The sequence below is a fragment of the Acinonyx jubatus genome, chromosome D3 (genome assembly GCF_027475565.1).
Source record: "Acinonyx jubatus isolate Ajub_Pintada_27869175 chromosome D3, VMU_Ajub_asm_v1.0, whole genome shotgun sequence".
Taxonomy (NCBI): Eukaryota; Metazoa; Chordata; class Mammalia; order Carnivora; family Felidae; genus Acinonyx; species Acinonyx jubatus.
In genome coordinates, this window is record NC_069392.1 from 66586845 (window position 1) to 66593401 (window position 6557).

Sequence of the window (6557 nt, forward strand, 5' to 3'; positions counted from 1 at the left end):
TGAGGTCGCCAGACTGGGGGACATGGGGAGAATCTAGCCGAGGACACCAATTAGAGGCCAGGACACTGGTGAGGAGAAGAGATGATGTGCATTTGAATAAAAGGAGGAGAATGCTAGAGATTGGGCCTGTGTCCAGCAGACATCTCTAAGGGATACTTGTTAAGACCCAGGGGCTGACTGATTTGGGGAACCATAGGAAAGAAGAGTCAACCGACTCCCAAGTACCTAGCCTGCAGGCTGGAAGGACGTGCCAATATCACAGCTAATAAGTCATACTGGGTTAACAACAGCTCTAGGTAGGATATAATTATTTCCATGGTGGATATGTTTAAGTCAAAGTCTGCTACAGAACTTGTAGGTGGAGTTGGGTAGTAAGCCGTGGTAAGTGCAGGTCTGGAGTTCACGAGAAAAGCGGAGCTGGAACAGGCTGAAAAAGGCCTTGGTGGATGGCGTTCAGACCCCTGCTATGTGCTGCTGTTACCCTCTCGTCTGTTCCCGTCATGCTCTTGTCATCATCAACTGCAGCTACTTCCTGTTTCTTCACCCAACTGTAAATCCCGGGAAGGCAGAGGCTGCATCTTGTTTTCTGCAGTATCTCTATGGTCTGGCCCATAGCAGGCCTTTTTTTGAGAACCTGGCAAGAGGAAGATGTTCCAGGACAGAACCTTGGGGAGCACCAAAACCTATAAGACCTGCAGTAAGAGAAATCCATCAAAGGAGCTGTCAAAACAACCACCAGAGAAAGAGAGGAACCACAGGATGTGCATTCCCAGGAGCCAAATGGAGAGATGATGTCTAGAGGCCAAGACATTCCTCTCCTAGATGGGTTTTCCGCCAGCCCCACACCAGTTCTTTCCAGAGGAGCTTTCCAGGCCCCATGGATGCCGATGAGACCAAAGATGGACGCCTGACCCACGGCTATGTCTGTCCATGGCGGGGAGGTTTCGCGGGAAAATGGAGGATGAAGTCAGTACCGTGATGAGCCAAAGCCCCATGACATTTATGAGCGAGCAGGGCCTCTGGGTAAGCAGAAGAAGCTTATGGTAGCAAGAGAGGATAAAATGAAGGGAGGTAGGCTGCATCCCGGGTAACTCTCTAGTGTCCAGCCCCAGCCTCTGTAAGACCTGCCCTGACCTTAGATTATATGGGATCCCATAAACCTCCTTTATTCTTGAGCTAGTTTGAGTGGATTTCTATCTACTCAGCTCCAAATAGAACTGTCTTTATATATCTATTACACAGGTAACAATTTTAAGGGAAATCAAATGTCTACAGACTTGAGAAAATCTTTCCCTTTACTGGAGATTGTTGACAAGCCTCTGCTCATATTAAAAATATAATCTTCGTTTGCACTTGGAACACCTCTGTTTAGAATTTTGAACTTGAAAGGAAACTTAGAATCAGGCAGCCGGGGAAGGATTTGATCGCCTGGAGCCATGTGCTATTTAGTGGCCTGGAAAGGACTTCATTGCAGAACCCCCAACTCTCAGTCCAGGGACCTTGCCAAAACTGTACCCTGTTCGGCCACCTCTAGGCTCAGGGAAACAAGTGACAATCAGCCCCATCAGTCCTCCAAAGCCAACTCTGGGAGGCAGTGCCCAAACCTAAGGGCTGATTCCTCTATCAGGAAGGTGGCTTGAAGGAATTAAAACCTGCAAAGAATGGCCAATGACGACCACATCAGAACCCAATGCTGCACAGGATTCTGTGTGTCGAAACCTTGTGTTCCTTTTGTGCGTTTTAAAAGTCACAGCTGGTGCTAACCCGAAAGCTAGCACTTTCGTGCCGAATAAAAGCAGGGCGGGATGGTGTGCTCGGGGTTCGGGACCCCTCTGAAAGGCACTCCCAGCCCTCCCAAACTGGTACAGGATGTCCGGCCCTGGTCGGCTTCCTCTTCTGCCCCAGAGAGTGCCAATCGAAACACCGTCTCCTGCCAAGACTCCAGGACCCTGCTCAGATCCAGGCCCGGGGGCAAAAAGCAGATCTCATGCCAACTTCTCCCAAGCCTGGCTCCTCCCAGGCTCTCGTCCCGGAAGTGCTCTGGCGTCTCCTTTGGAAAGGGGACATCAGCCTTCAGATGGTCCCTGACCCTCCTCCAGCCTGTCTTGCACTCTGCAGCCTGGAAAGGCTGGTTTGCAGTGTCTGGAAAAAGCATTTACTGGTTCGGTTGTGGTCTGCCCTAGCAGCCGGGCCAGCTCCTAGTGCCACATCTCCCAGTGCCACGTCATCCCCCAGCCACGCCACCGAACGTGCCCCCATTCAGGAAAGGGGGCCCGGAGGCCCACCCGTACGCTTGCCTGGTGCTGTCCTTCCCCCGGTCTTTGGACTCCAAATGTTCATTTTTGTGGAATGAATAAAAAAAAAAAAAAAAAGCTTGTCTGAAATTCGTTTTCCAGCAATCCTGATGGCAATGCTTGACAGGCTAAGAGGAGTTTGAATGAAGTTTTCCTGCAGGATATTTCACCGGGCTTGTGTCAGATTGGTCTGGTTTCTTAGGCCATGCGTCTTCCCAACCTTCTTAGAAAGGAGCGAGGGACTAAACCTCCCCTCTATTCTATATGTGGAAGAAAACGGAGGCCCAGAAAAGCTGCAGAGACTCACAAATGTAGGGAGAGAGCCGGGGAAGGCAGCAATGCAGGGCTAGTCTGAGAAAAGGCATGATGGTAGGTAGGGTAGACTGTTTCCGGACTTGAGGGAGTTGTGCAACTGTTAGGCATTGAGGCCACCATGGGTGGGGAATTTGGAAGGTAGAGGAACTGGTCCCTTTGCAAAATTAATTTGAGTGACCCCATTTTAACATGCACCCCAAACTCCAAGCCTGGTACTCTTATACTGAGGCTCCAAGACCTGGCACAAATGACCCCATTTTAGAAGGTTTCCCTAATTCCTCAGTCCCCATCATCCCTCCCATTTAAGACTTGCTCTCCCAACCCCAGTCTGAGCCACAGCCTTGTTCTTTACTGTTCTCAAGTTCATGGTAGCCTTCTCTCAGCTAGATTACTAGCTGCCTCTCAAAGGCAGGGATTATGCCCTAGACTTTGGAAACCCCAATCCCACTGGATTTCCTCATTTTTTGCCAAATGACGGGGTCATGAGCACAGCCCCAGGGGCAGGATCAAAGAAAACAGTCATTGGGGACTTAGGGGTAAATGGTCTTGTTTTCTGTAAGAACTGATCAGTGGGGAAAAAAAATCAACCATCTGAAATGACTTGGTAAAGAAGTGTGGCTTCCTCTTCAAGTCATGGAAGGTGGCTATGCTGTTAGCTTTACCCATAGAGAATGGGTCTGGGGTGAGTCCCTGGGCCACTGACCCAGGCTGACGGAACCCATAGGGAGATTTCTCTTTTTTCTGCTTCATAGTTAGATGCTGTGTTCATTAGCTAGATCACGTGTACATCATGTCTCACCTAGGCTACAAGCCCCCTATAGGCAGGGATAGTTCACAATTCTTTTGGACACCATAAGACAGTGTTAGACACCTAACTAACACGCTGCTAACACTGACTGATAAACCTGAATATCCAGCCAAAAGAAGAGCCCATAACCCAAGCTGGGAAAATGAGAACGGACCATTTTCTAAGTGGAGAGGTTGAATAGATGGCCCATGGTAGTTCCTGTCAATCAACTGCAAGGTTACAACCATGAGTTAGGCTCCCTGTGACCAGTTCACATCCCTATGGATGCTGCCAGGTCTTTCCGGGAGCTTCTACCTATCTCCACATCATGCACAGGGATTTCCCACCCACTCCCCTTCGGGAAGCTTCGATCTGTACCTAGGCGCATTACCCCATGATCACCAGGAACAGAACAGGAGAAGCTCCTTTGCACCTCCATGCTACAAGTGAGACCCAGAGTCAGGGCACCTTGACTTTGATGCCATCTGTGACCTGGAGCAAGTGATTTCCTCTCCGTGTTTGTACAACAAAGGAATCTACAAACTGATCTCTGAGGGACACTCTCGCCCCAAAAATCAAGGGTCTAGAATGGCAGGCAGCGTGTTGGTGTGGTTATTGTCTGGTTGATTTTCTTGTCCGTGTCATTGGCCCCGCGTGGCCATCTTTACCTGGAGTGAACAACACAACTAGCCCCATCAAGTCCCTTCTAACTACATGTCCTGCTCCAGGGAGGCCTGGGGTGGGCTTAGGGCTGCCCAAAGGAGGTATGAAATGACTTTGAAGTCTCTTACTTCTCTAAGAAATCCATGTCCATTTGGGGGCACCTGTGTGGCTCTGTCGGGTAAGCATCCGACTCTTGATGTTGGCTCAGTTCATGATCTCATGGGTTGTAGGTTCGAACCCCACATCAGGCTCTGCACTCACAGCCAGGAGCCTGGGTGGGATTCTCTCTCTCCCTGTCTGCCTCTCCCCTGCTCGCTCGCTCGCTCTCTCTCAAAATAAATAAATAAACTTAAAAAAAGAAATTCATGTAAATGTTGCATTCTTTTCTATACTATCACAAAGTTCTTTACAATAGAAATTTTCAGCTCCCAGTCTTAGAAGAAAGTGACCTTCCAGGAAAGTATTTCATGCTAAAGTTGTCTGAGCTGAAACACCTATCTACAAGCGTTTTCACGGACACTGGAGCTTCCGGGGCTAAAAATTCATCTTTTGATCCGACCAGAACTCCCTCATCAGATATTCGTCCTTTTCTGTTAAAATGCCCATTCCCTTGGGAAGAGCCTGAAAGTTGGGCCAAACTGAGACAAGAATAAGATTCTATATTTGGGTCTGGGAAGCCAGTCACAGCAAGACTGGCTCAGGCTGTTCAGCTGAGCTGTAACTGGTGAGAACAGGGGAGGACTTTGATCAACCTAATCAGTATCATTCGACTGTGTCCTCCCAAAAAAAGACACCTTCCTGCGGGTCCCAGACCTGGGCAGGTCTCCTGGAAAGCTGCACTCGGAGCTGGAACCATGCCTCAGCGGGACTTGGTCTAGCCGGGCACAGTGTAGACAGAGGTCATGGAAGGGCATCTCATGCAGATTGGGTGCAGGGACCAGAGTAAGGAGTGGGATGGGGATGCTCCCAGTTGTCACGAGGATGATTTATTTTTCTTTGTGTAGCCCCAGAGAGCAGAACCCAGAGAAGTGCTCACCTGTTTTGGCTTAGGGCTCAGGAGAGGGAAACACAGAAACCTGTGAAATGGAGGTGGGCTGCCTCAGTAGGAAATGAGGACCATCTCCCTGGTCCTGGGAGAATAGAGGCAGGAGCCTGCTGGTCACTGGGCAATGGGATCCTGTGACAGAGTGAGATGCGCATGGAAATATGGCTCCTAGATCCTTTGAGGAAGGCGTCGCTGCCCAGCTGTGTGGTCCTCAGACGGTCTCCAGGCCCAGCTCTTCCAGTCGCCTTAGCTTCAGGGAGCCTCCTCCCCTGGGGCTCGCGTGTGGTGATGGGGAGAGGCAGTGGCATAAAAGCTGGGACCCCCGCACCACCGCAGGATACCCTGATGGGCGGTACTCACTCCAGGGCTAGGTTGGCCAAGGCTTTGCTGGGTCCGTTCAGTATCTCCCTCCCTCCCTCCCTCTGCCCCTCAAACTCCATCTCAGCCTCTACTTCTAGAAAACCCTACGTGAGACAAAAGGATACAACACGGGAGGGGTCACCCTGACATTCTAGGTGATCATACTGTCATCACTCACTTATACCTAAGTGTGATTGAATTCACTGAATTATTTACAGAGAACGAATTTACACAGGTGTAGCTTCAGAAAGCAGGGAGGGAAAAATTTGCAGGCCAAGGAAGTGAAGAGACAATGGATTGAATTGCACCCTTTAAACGGATGAATTGAGAGGTATGTGAATTATATCTCAGGAAAAACTGCTTACAATTTTTCTTTCTTTCTTCTTCTTCTTCTTCTTTTTTTTTTTTTTTTTTTTTTTTTAGAGAGACAACGGAGTCGCTCTAAGATGGCCAGTCCCTTCAGGGCTGTGCCAGGAGGCTCCAGCATTGTAGCCAGCCGCCAGGGACCAGGAACTGCAAGGACAAGGACAAGACCCTCTGCAAAGCTCTGTCCTCAGCAGCTTGGGCATGCCTGGGGCGTGGTTAGCAGCTCTGGGAGACTTCTGTAGCACCACCTTCTTCACTGTGCGTCACAGAGGGAGGAGCCCCACTGCCAACCAGATCCTAATGTGCCATTTTGTTCTCCTAGGACTGGAGTCAGCAGACTTTTCCTGTAAAGGGCCCAATAGTATATGTTTTAGGTTTGATGGGCAACTACTTAACCCTGCTGCAGTAGCACAAAAGCAGTCACAGACAATAACTAAATGAATGGGCATGGCTGTGTTCCAATAAAACTTTATTTACAAAAACGAGCAATGGCCCAGATCTGCCTCAAGGACTATAGTGTGCTGACCTCTCTCCTAGACTCATGGACCAGCCCACTCGGAATCAATCCCAGGCCATGGAATAGAAAAGTCTCGGTTTGAGATCCAACCACGCATCGTGGTGCTTGTGTCTTCCAGGCCTCACTGGAGAAGTGGACCCAATGGTCTATATATGTGACATAGGTTTTGGTTCAACTGGGAATAGAGACTCATAGAATATGCTTTCTGTT